This window comes from Corvus kubaryi, unplaced genomic scaffold, assembly GCF_017639235.1.
Source record: "Corvus kubaryi isolate FWS band 111438036 unplaced genomic scaffold, C.kubaryi_AGA036_p1.0 37386, whole genome shotgun sequence".
In the NCBI taxonomy this organism is placed as follows: Eukaryota; Metazoa; Chordata; class Aves; order Passeriformes; family Corvidae; genus Corvus; species Corvus kubaryi.
This window is the reverse complement of record NW_024581128.1, coordinates 2,330,885-2,343,602: the sequence shown is the minus strand read 5'-3', so window position 1 is coordinate 2,343,602 and position 12,718 is coordinate 2,330,885.

The window sequence follows — 12,718 nt, the reverse complement described above, 5'->3', positions numbered from 1 at the left end:
AGCTAATCATTAAGATAAATAGAATTGTTAAGAGTACTGGCACTCCTTTTAGCTGCTTTATGCAAAGAATTGATTTCTACATGTACAGTTTGGCATTTTACTGTGAATCAGTCTTTTTTTTCCTTTTTTCTCTTTCTGCTCCTTTATCACATTGCCCTAAGGGTAATGCAGTGGTTTAAAATTATGGTTTTTGCAACATGAAGTGTTTGTGAGTAGCTATTTTCCAGAATTTTGTTTTAGGTCATCTCCTGCAATCAAGAGCATTCCTAAAATTTACTGCAAACTAGAAATCAAGACTATTAGCCGTGAAGCAACACAAAACAAAATGTTCCTTAACAGGTTCTTTCTTGGTCACCCAGCTGAGTAGAAATTCCACAGGCAAACAACTTTTCACCTCCCAACCACAATTCAATGCTTTTAAAGATTGCCTCATCATAATCAGAGGTTTTGTCATGCCTTTCATCAAAAAAAAAATCCAGAAACAAACACAGATGACAAAAACTGTGACAGATGCCTGTGATCCTCCCTATGTGGATAAAGAATCACAGTCAAGAGTGGTGAGTATTTTTTGACAAGACTTGTTTTGCTGAGATGGAAATACTGAGGGAGGAGGTGGCTGATGAAATTTGTTCTCCTAATTAGAAAATCTTCAGTTAGTCCACAGACAATGATATCCTTCTGATTTTCTCTAACCTGGTCTCCAATTACCAAAATTATTTTTCTACCAAAAATAGAACAATCAAGCTTATAAAGTGACTTTTTAATGTTCAGTTGTATTTATCTCCATTTGGTCTCCATTTTGCAATATTTGCTGAGCTTAATCTAAAAGATGAGACAAATATCACACATGAATGATAAACACTTGGCAAATGCCCTGTTCAAAAAGTCCTGTTCTCTCATAAGCCCACCAGTACAAGACCTTTTGCATATCTTCAGCATTCCCTAACACAATTCAAGTCTTTCTGCTCTCAAATTAACTCCTATCCTGATCTCACTAAAGAATAAATTAAAAAGCAGTCTTGTAGACTTCTCGAGGCTTACGCAAAGAGACTTGGGCAGAACCAAGAGTGGAACGCAGAAATCTGCTGGCCCCAGCAAAACCAACCTGAGTCAGCTGACAACTCCCAAGGGATGATCAAAATTCTAGGTCAGGTTGCTGGTCACTCCATTGCTTCAGTCCTCAGTCACTGAGACACATTACAGGTGAGTTCCATTTACACACTCAACATTATTGTGAAAGTTCCCTCTTGAAGCTGGGGGCAGGGGGGGCTTCACAATTGAAATACGTTTGAAAACAAACACACACACACACACATGCAATTTTGATGCTTCCAAGCTGAACTCAGAGCATTAGATGCATACACCAAAGGACTCCAACACAAACCAACACTTGCTCCTGGCAAAAAGCTATTCATTGCTGAACTGGGGATTTGCCTCTAAGCTTGTATACAGTCAATGTTGATGAGGGAGGGGAGCAAGCTGAATATTAAAAACTGCTGCCTCAAGAATAATATAATGTACAGATTTAATCATAGTAAAAAATGATCTGCAAGTAATTGTAGTCATTACTGCATCTGCTCAGAGCTGTGGGTAATCATTATGTATGAGTGAATTAAATCAAATTCCATATCATGGGCCTGATCCTAGAATTTCTTGAGTAAATTCGCCTCGTATTAATAATCTCCCTGAGTGTAGAGAGTCTATTTGCTTCTATGGATACATTTCTTACATGAGTATACTTGAGAACCTTCCACATTTTACCTTTAAATTTAATTAAAACCAAACCCCAAAAACTTAAGAAGGTAGACTAAAACATCGATTTCCAAAGGTGGGAAATGAATTTGTTTCACTCTGCTCTTCTCTCTGTAAAGGCACTAAAGGGGGTAGAGAGAAAGAAGTGTCAGTGTGGAGCCCGAGTAATAGAAAAGACAAAGCCTTCCAAGACAAAAAGTTAAGCTCAAATTCCTTCCTTTTGTCACTAAATCCCAGGCATTAGCATAGTAGTGAAGACACAGGTGTAATTTATGGCACAGAGTGGGAATGTCAAACCCTGACTCACGAAGATAAGAAAAACCTGTTTACAAAAAACTGCTGAAGGGCAGAGCTGGAGCCAAACTCAACCTAGATCAATAACCAGATGAATTATTAGTAAAAGAAATAAATTATTGGTGTAGTTTCTTCTCTGTCACTTATGCCTGTCACTTACACATTTTAGTATATCATTATGAAAATATATCCAAACCAGAAAGTTTTTACTCCAATAGTCTTGTACTGGCGTCTGTGTATGTTTGAAATGAGGAGTAAGAACTGAGGCCCCAGACACACCCTTTGTGGAGAGGGCAAGTTTTAACCTTCCTAAGAGAGCCAGGCAGGCATCATACTCTTCCAGAGATGCAGGAAAGAAATCAAACTAGGTCTGAATTCTTCCTCTCATGCCTGTGGTGAGGTCACAAGAAAATATGTTATAAACTGAGTTTAGGTGACATTTTCAATGTCTTTCTCATGGTGGATATTCTAGCAAAAATAGTCTTGAGGGCAGCTGGTGCAAGGAGAGACTACAGTGGTTTGCACATCTCCCCCCCCCCCCACAGCTAGACACGTACACTCTCACTACTAACATAGGTAATAGAGTGCAGTAACACAGAGGATCATTTTTTTTCTCCTGAAACAGAAATGAGCTGGCAAGCATAATCAAACAATGAGAATCATTTTTCCAAAGAAGAGCGAGAGCAACAACAACAAAATCCAGTGAGAATTATGACAACAATGTAAGAATGCAATCAGTAGAGAAATCCTGATAAATGAGGACCTTACATTTTAAATGCTTTAAAACCAGTACAAATAAATATAAATTTGAACAGAATTCAATGCACAATTGAATTAGAAGGAAAAAATTCAACCAAATTGTTAAACTTCCACTATAAAACTTGAAAGTAGTTTATCTAGATAAAGCTATAAAATGAATAAAACAGCAGTAAAAAGGATTGAACTTTTGCTGTCAGTAAGAAATCCAGATCATGGATGAGAGTATTAAGAATGCTGCGTAAAGAGCTCTGCAAAATATCCTCCAGTGAAGAGGAACTAATGATAGATGAATGCGTACATGTAATTGAACATGCAGAAAAGAAAACCAACATTCCAAGAAGGAAAGCAGAAAAGCTATCAGGAGTACTGGCTCATGTGAACATCCACAAGAATGAGATGCATACAAGGAGAAAAGGCAAATTACCAAAAATGCAGTATGCTCTGTAAAATAAAATACATGTTTGGCTGTAGACATATTCTTCATTAAATTATCAAGGGAGCATGTGTCACACACACAGTCATGAGGAATGCTGGCAGGAACATTCAACCACATAAAACTCGCCCGCTTTTGGGTTTCATTACCTACATCAGGCCCCATGTTGTTCCCATGATGGCAAACTTCCCTTCGACGTCATGGAGAACAGGATCAGGCCCTTGCTCAGCAAAGGGTTAAAAAATGAAGTGTAGCAAAATGCTCAAAGTGCACCTCAGTCCAGAAGCAAGCCACTCCTAAGAACTGATCCCTTTTTCATTCCACACCATGGGAAATACAATTTTCCTACCTGTGTTTTGTGTTAAGTTGTTGGGCTCAGCTAAATCAAAATTCGAGCAAAGCAAACCCACACGAACTTAAAATCAAATGAAATTTCACACTCCCCCTGCACAGTGAAGCAGCCCTACACAAAGGTACTTTCAGCAGATGAAGCCAGTGCACCTTTTAAGAGTAAGCAGAAATAGAGCACATTTGTAACAGACAAATTAGAAGCGCATCAAGGTACTGGATAAAAACATTTCTTGAACATAAGCCAAGTACACAATAGGAACAGGTTAGAAGGTTAAATCATTTCTAACCACAACTTAAAGAAGACTTCATAGTAAAAATATCCTTTTTTAACTCTTGTCTTCCAAGCACACATCACAACTTTTGTTTCCATTGCTTTTAGTCCCTATTTCAAAAGCAGCATTTGCTGTAACAGCTCATTTTTTCATGCAAAATACTGAATCTAATTGCGGAAATATGTCATTCCCTCCTCTCCGCCACATGGCATGAGTTAATGATGATGAATGAAAGTAATAAAACCCAAATCTTTTTCAAACTAAAGCTCCTGTTAAATTACTGGAAATTATATGCATGCGTCTACAATGAGGACACTGCAGAAGGTCAAAGATCTTGCTTCCTGCATTTGGCCAAACTATTCAACAGGCAGCTTGGCTGAACCTGCACAGACACATTTTTACTGAGGTCTGGGGGAGCCACCTAAGAAAAGCAGCTTAGTTCAAGGCTGGTGATTTCATCAGAGCATTTCTCCCCATCCCCATGGAACACTAAATATTGTTCACCAGAGTCTATGACCTGACTCACATGTCCATGGCAAGCTATTTTTGGATGTTCGAGACCAGGGTTTGGAAGAGTAATACATCACCTAGCGTGATATACATTTTTAATGGAGGTCCCAATTTCCCTAATACAAAACTTTATTCTGTGGCACTGACATGAAGCAGAAGGATTACAGCAAATTTAGAGCCAGATGTTGCCCCTCTCATTCACTCTGAATCACACCCAATTTCTCCAGCTGGTCCACTATGAAGACAGGTAAACCATTCAGAGATTAAGGTCTGTCATGGTTTTAGACCAGACAGCAACTAAGTCCCAAATCAGCTGCTTGCTCACTCCCCCCACCAGGGGGAAGGGGAGGAGAGAAGAATCAGGGAAAGAAAAAAAAAGGAAAACTCATGCGTTGAGATAAGAACAGTTTAATAATTAAAACAAAGTTTTAAAAACCCCCAAACGTAGTGCTACCACTAATAATAATAATGATAATTGTAATAAAAAAGGAGAGAGAAATGAAAAAATGCAAGATAGCAAGTGATGCACAGCACAATTTCTCACCACCCGCTGACCAAAGCCCAGGCAGTGGTCAGCCCCTCCCAGCCAGCTTCCCCCAGTTTATGTACTGGGCATGATGCTCTGTGGTATGGAATATCCCTTTGGCCAGTTCTGGTCAGCTGTCCTGGCCATGCTCCCTCACTTGTGCTGCTCCTTGCTGGCTGACCAGGAGACACTGAGAAGTCCTTGACCCAGGAGAAGCACTGCTCAGCAACAACCATAACATCAGCGCATTAACATTGTTCTCACCCTAAACCCAAAACACAGTCATGTACTAGCTACCACGAAAAAAATGACCTGTATCCCAGCTGAAAGCAGGACAAGGTCCTACTCAATAAAAACACAACAGGCAAAATGTACTCTGTTGCTGTCTGCAAACTCTGTTTCTAATTCTGCATGCTGCGAACTGCATCAGCTTATTGCTGTTCTCCCCATTCATTCGTTTCCTCTTTTTTGCTTAACCAGCCGACAGTTCTGTGGCCCTTTCTTTTCCTCTGGGCATTCGGACACTATGTTCTCCTTTCTTTTCCCCCAGCTCACCCACAGCTCACTTTGGAGTCTTTTTGTCTCCCTTCCTTTCATCATCAATTCATTGAGGTTTCATTGTTTTTGTCTTCCCACTATGCTGATCTCCCAATCCCTATGCTTCCCCCTTATGGTCCATTTCACAGATGGACCACAGAAGACATGGAAAAACACGTAAGGAGAGGAATTCCTAATAACCTCCCTTAATGTATTTCCTTCCCACAAATGAGTTTGAATGCTTTGAATCTTGGACGGGTATAAATCAAGGTGTTACCTTGCACAGGTCAGCAGGGGTTATTTTTGCATTTAAAAAGTATTTGTAGGACCAGGTTTAGCAGCAGCAAAGCAAAACTTACCATCCCTGCAAGTTTAATTTCTCTAGCCATGATAAACAGTTTGCAGAATTGAAATGCACAGAATTAGAAACATTGGTTTTCAGAATCAAAAGACCTAAATTCTGCCACTCATATTCACAGTGAGGGATAACTTACTCTCTAAGCAGTACTCTTTTGGAGTATTCATTTGGAGGGCTCCTTGGAGCCATCAAGAAATCAAGTGGAATTCAAGTCTTTAGTCCACTCATTGCTCATTATTTTATCTTTCACTGCATAGACAAGAACAGAGATGTTATTAGCAGGCAAATAACATAAGGGCAACAAGCTCCACATTTTCCATAAGACTCATGTAAATATGTGAGCAAGAAGTTAAAAACTTCCATTTGTTTCAGGCCTTATCAGTGCACACTTGGCTTTTAGAAACTGGCTGTGGGATGGTTACCCGGAGCTCCCATATCCCCACTACACTATTGGGAATAGTTAACTAATCTACTGCAAGGAAGTCACTTAATTTTGATCTTGGTCATGCACAAATCTCTTAGAGGAGGAAATCTCTTAGAGCCACTCAAGGTGGTATTTCACAAAGTATTTTTGAATGCAATGGACAACCAGAAGTTTCAAAAACGTCCATCATCTTGGAAAAATAAAATGTCTAAGAGATGAAAGAAAACAAACTACAAAACACCTCTGCAAGCACAACCCTCATCTTAATTGTAGGTTTTTTGGTTCAGCAGTTTTGCATGGAGCTTATAAATACCATACAGAATATATTGTTGTTTTCTGGTAGCCTATGTTCACAAACAGAGCCATGTGCTGGAGTGGGATTAAATCTATTTGCAAGGCTGCATGTGCAGTTTAAAAGAAGCATATTCTAAGCTTTATCGCACTTAGGTTGATATAAATACCCTCATACTACAACTAGAGGCACCACTTCTGAACACAGGCCTTCAAGGGGCAAAATGACACCAACTACAAGAAGTAGGTTTTGTAACCAAAGCTGCACCATGTGAGCTCTTACATTTTAGCTCAATATTTATTAGAACTTGTCCTCATTTACTAAGCTTCTGGGAACATTTTCACAATTAAAAACCAAAACAAAACAAATTGCAAATAATTGTCAACATACTGACAACAATTGGCAGCTTTCAGAATAACTCACAATGCCATCTCTGTGCCTTCAAAATCTCTCCCACAGTGAAACCTCATTACCATCCCATCCAGATGCTCATGTTAAGCATTAGAGGTTCCCTTCATTCCCATGCCCCCATCTATCTAAATGAAGCCCTAAGTAAGAGTTGAATCACAAATCCCATGCCATGTTTAAGAGTCACACCGAGGCAGTAAAAGGAGAGTATTCCCGTTCTTTGGACTTGCTTCGGCCTCATATAATGGGTTATTAGCAATGTCATGGCCTGAGTAGATGCAACAATTCACACTAAGGTGAAAAACAGATTTACGGAGACATCATATTTGTGGCCACAGCTGTCAAAAAGGAACTACAGTGAGGTTATGCTGTAAGCATTCCTGATGAAGTTGTAACTTACCATTAAAAAGCTCTCAGGACCAACTCAGTAGAAGTGCAGCATGCAACACCAAAACATTTTGCAACTTTATCTCACCCATACCAATCCTGGCAACAGCTGCTGAGAACGAGGAACTCCAAATCCCAAAAAGCATCTCCTCTAGAACCTCTGAAAAATGTAGTTGAGAAGCTGCCACAGAACCATGATTCAGACTTTGCAAATTCTACAGGAGCACTAGGAGTCAGAAGACCAGCACAGGGAAGCTGAGATTTAATCCAAGATGATGGGGAAGCTCAGATCATATTTGAGGTGATAGAGGAGGCAGGCCTGACCAACCCACTTTGTATTCCCCAAAGGTAAGTCCAGCAAACACTGCAGCTCTCCCAGAGCAGAGGCTACTCACACAAGAAAAGTAAAACCAGAAAACCTGGAATAGTGCCCTGCATCAACAAAAAAAAGCCATTTCCAAAACCACACTATGCAAATTTCACCTAGTTGCACAACATTCACTCTTTGTGCAAAAGTTTTGCATAGCTGCGATTTCACAACGCCCAGCTCATTTCAGGAAAGGAGAAGGGAGAAATGCGTGGGGCAGAAGGCTCACCTCTGGCTTCTGCACAGCCAGCACCATGGAACTGTGGAGGCATGAATCACCAGTCGGCTCCAGGAGTGCTGAGTTGTGGTGTCTCTGTGACCGGCACCCACAGAGACACAATTTAGGGGGAATAGATGTCTCTGAGCAGGACCGTGGTGAACCATGTAACACTTTTACAGATGGCACACTCATAACCATTAAACAGTTATGACCAGCTTGAGTGAGAGAGTGAAGAATGTGCACACAGGGTGATAAAACACACCAACTAAATTGAGAAAAATACACATATTCTGATTTTAGACACATGGGTTATCAGAGGTAAGGGAGCCCTCACTACAATATGATCTGTTATCAGAAACCTAAGGCAGCTGGTTGGATCATAGATGCACATATGGTCACAGTTTTCTGGAGAGAGAGGCGGGGGGGGGAGAAAAAAACCAGCCAAGATCTCCTTCAGCACAGTGAGTCTAGTAAGAGTCAAATGGTTTCTTCTCCTCTCCATCCCTGACTCCATTTAAGTGCTATCTTAAATATTTCTAGGGACCCACTGGTGGGTAAAGAAAAAATGCTAAAGAAAACATAATCTTTCAAGGGCTGACATTACCTAGTTCCCAGCACAGCTACAGACTAGCTGCTGTGAAATGCAACAACCTGGTGGGAATTGGAAAGCTCTCTTTTAACTGCAATTATTATCTCTAAAGCCTCTCTAATAGCAATCCCAGAATATAGGTTTAAAGAAAAATCATTTTAATGGAGGTCCCAGTACTACATTTTTATATTGCACCAAGTCAAGCTATTGATTAGCTTTACATTAATTTTAAAAGCACAAAGAATTCGTCATGATTTTTCTCCCTTTGATATCAGCATCCATCAGCGATTGCATCAGTTTTCCGCTGAGCTGCCAAGCAAAGTTAAATGATGATGCGCTTCCTCTCCCTGACTTCTTATTCCAGCTTGGTTCAGCAATCTCGACCAGCCACTTCCTGTCTCCACTATTGCACCGTCTGGCACTTGCTTCAGACAAGTCAATACGCTTAAATTATACCTGTACCAGGCATAATTAATCATAAAACTTTCTGCTTTGTAATGTTATTTGAACTTCTGCTTGGTGTTCATAAGCAGAAGGCAAAACAAAAGTTCAGTGGTGAAACCGGTGCCATTCCCCCCTGCCTGCTCATTGAGTTGGAGCTCCTTGGATTTCAGAACAAGAGATGATTTCTTGGGAAGTCACTGCTCCCCAGTGGTTCAGAATTACGTTGTTGAACTTTAGTAGACTGACAATACGTATGGAGAAAACTCCAATAATCAGAGATATTTTGTATGGGACCAGCCTGGAAACACAGAGGCAGCTTTTTTGATGTCAGTCAGAGCTTGGTGCTCAGTGTGTAAGAGAACGACATTAGAGGTGGTGAGCATGGTACCCACCTCTGAGTCACAGCTCTACCTTTATAGCCGCTATTCCCCAGGGCGTGTAGTAATTTATAGCCATTAGAGGCCAGCAGTAAATTACTCCCTCCAGTCTGGCTCCAAGTCAAGCTCTCCAACCAGCCACTGGAGACTCGGCAGGAGGGAAATGCAGAGAGCGAGAAGTGGTTGGCATCCATCCCTTGTCCATTCCAGCCTTGTCTACTTCTAGAAAAGAAATAAATAGACAACTTTTAAGATTCATCTGGACAGGGTGCTGGGCCACCTAGTCTAGACTGTGCTTTTGCCAAGAAAGTTTGGGCCAGATGATCCTCAAGGTCCCCTTCCAACCTAGCACTCTATGATCCTAGGATAAGTAATGTTTTCTCCCTCCCAGGCATTCAGTTCAAAGGTCTGGACCACCCTCCCATGGTGGGGAAACAGGAACTCTGTCCAAATTCAAGGACTCATCCTATGAGGACGGAACCCTCAGCAAGAGCTTAGCCAGCCACTGAGGTATTTCTGTTAGGCTTTTCAGGAACAAAAAGGTGTTTTTCAGCAGAAATGAATCTTCCATATAATCCCCAGCACGGGCGCCTTTAAAACACCTCAAACAAAAAATAAAAGCAACAACAAACCCTCTTTTCTTAGAGCATCCCAAGCAATTTTACAGAGATTAATTGTCCTTATTCGTTTTTGTCTTTCCATATATTTCAGCTCTCCAACAGAAAACTAATCCACTGGATTTCAAATTATGGCACAATTAGCATGAAATTAATTAGAATCTGACCTATCCCCTAATTTTCCTCCAGCTGAGACTGCCAACTTTTAATATAAGCCTAAAGCAAGAGCTGTAAGACTAATACAGCAAATGGGACAAAGGGTTTTTAAATTAAAGAGTGTTTAGAAAAATGCAATTTACTGCCATAAGCATTTCCTTGACAACAACCCCAAAACTCCAGTCCTCAAACAAAGTGTAGAAGAATATTTCACCTCCCCCTGACACAGAGAGTTCATTTGCAAAGCCCACAATCATCCCTCCCATCTTTTAAAATTCTCATGGCCTTTCAAAAGCAGAGCCTACAGTTATCAATTAGCAATGCCTTTTAGTCCCATCATGCAAATTTTCTTTTTCACGTAACCTCTCCAGACAACTGTAAGAATTTTTAAGTCCATCGCATATATATAATCAACCCCCCAACTGTATCTTAGCCTTCACAATTCCCTGCATCATTTATAGACCTCTGCAGTATCTCTTTTTGCCACTGTACATATTTTCCACATTCCTTCAGGCTCCTATTCACTATCTAGTACCCAAATTTCTCACCCTCCTTCCTCTTCAGATTTCAGCCATCATTAACCAAATGCCCCAGTTATTCTTTTTCATAGTTGCTTTGATCACTGCCATCCCTCTGTTCCACACGAAGCCTGTGAGTCACAGATACTCAACAACATTTAACTTTTTTGCTTTGCCTGGCTGGAGTGGCACACAGCAGCCTGGCAGGAATCATTGCCTCCTGCGGAACACAAGTTTTAACTCAGAGAAAAAGGACTGTGCCCAAAAAATTAATCAAAAGGAACTTTCCCTCATGTTCTGCCATGTTCATGTATTGTTACAGCCTTTGTGAAATTTAGTAACAGACTCTTCCCTACCTTGGAAGCACAAGGTGCAAATTCCACTGCCTGTGCACTAGAAAGCAATACCATACACACAGCTTCAACAGGAAGATTTCACAGCCCTGAAAGTGAAACATTCAGGTGTCACCACCATCACAGCACAGAAACGAACAGCTTGGATAAAGATTGCAGTAGAAATGGGACTAAATAAAAAAAAAATACATATTCAGGCACTGCAGGGAAAACAATATTAAAAAAATGGAAGGGTACATAAGCTACATGCAGCATATAGAATAGTCTTAGACAATCTATGCACACCCTTATAGATTCCATGTATACAATACAGAATACACTTCATTCTCTCATCAGTAGAGGCTACATTCAAATCTACATCTTGGTCAACAGAGCTGCAATACTGTCAATCTTTGAGAACACTGCAACTCACTCAGAAACCACAGAGAATGACAACCAGAGAGGGAAGAAAATAACATTCTATACAAACACAATATATCTTCAACATTAGGTTTTCATTTCACAGGTCTTTTGTTCACCAGGGCACTTATTGATGTTGTGGTCTAACAACTCCTCTCTTACAGACTGCATGGGCTGTTCTTTCATTCTCTGGTTGCTAACATTGTTTTTTCAGGGGTTTTGGTTTGGTTTTTTCCCAAAGACGAAAAGAGAGTGCTTTACTTTTTTTTATGAGGTGGCAGCAATCAGTGCCCCAATCCACAGAAATCTAAACCATTCTGCACTTCAGTTAAACCGCCCTGGACTCTTGGCTGCTGCTGTTCTTTTTCCTTTTGGCAATACAGAATCAAAAGTATCTTCCAAACTCAGACAGATGAGGAGCCCAGTAAAAACTCGAGAAGGAAAACAGCATCAATTACCACAGCTAGTCCAAGAGCAGGGGGCACCTCTGCCTCATGGCCAGGTGTATTTTGGTCAGAGGATGTAGGAGTGGGGTGCAGTCCAGCAGCTGGGCTCTGCAGCTGCTGAGGTTGCCTCTCATGCACAGAGATGTCATCTGCTCTTCTGGACCAGGCACAAAAATAGACAAACAGCAGGTCCTGCCCTGAACAGGTATTGCAATCCCATGTGTTGGCCCACATGTCATGTGTCAATGCATTTCCACATTGTTTGCCCAGTTCCCACCAACAGTAGACAATTTCAAAGACTCCTTTTATGTCAGGATGTCAAACCCATGAACCAGAATTAGGTGTCCTTTAACTTAATTTCTCTTCTCCTACCCCTAAATAATTCTTTCAGAATGGAACTGTTTATGATAACCTGGCTCACATTAACCCTTCACCCCTCCAGAATCCACAACATTAATTCTCATAATAAAGCCTATTTTAAATATATCTTTAATCCTCTGAGAAAACCAATTTCATCCTTGAATGTTCCATTGATCTACAGTAAATAAATAGGCATTAGGGAGAAACATTTATTTGCTTGCCACTTAGAATTTAATCCTGGGATTCTAAAGGGACGATTATAAATTTCTCTAACAGTCCCTAGGGTATGTTTTGAATGTAGTCATCTAAGATAGGACTCTTGCACTCCAGGATGCCAGTGCATTACAGCTTAGAAAGATTATAGCCAAACAGCACTCATTTATTATAAAGAGGGATGAGTAGTAATTCCAGGACACACACTAGATGAGATTTCAGCCCGGTCTAGCTTGTGTACAGTGTGGAATGTATCTGGAAGCTTTCCAAAGCCTGCTTGCATACAGCACAGTCTCACCAAGAGACTTCCTGGCAAAATCTTATTGGTAAAGAGAGGGGTTTGGAGCTTCTTCAGT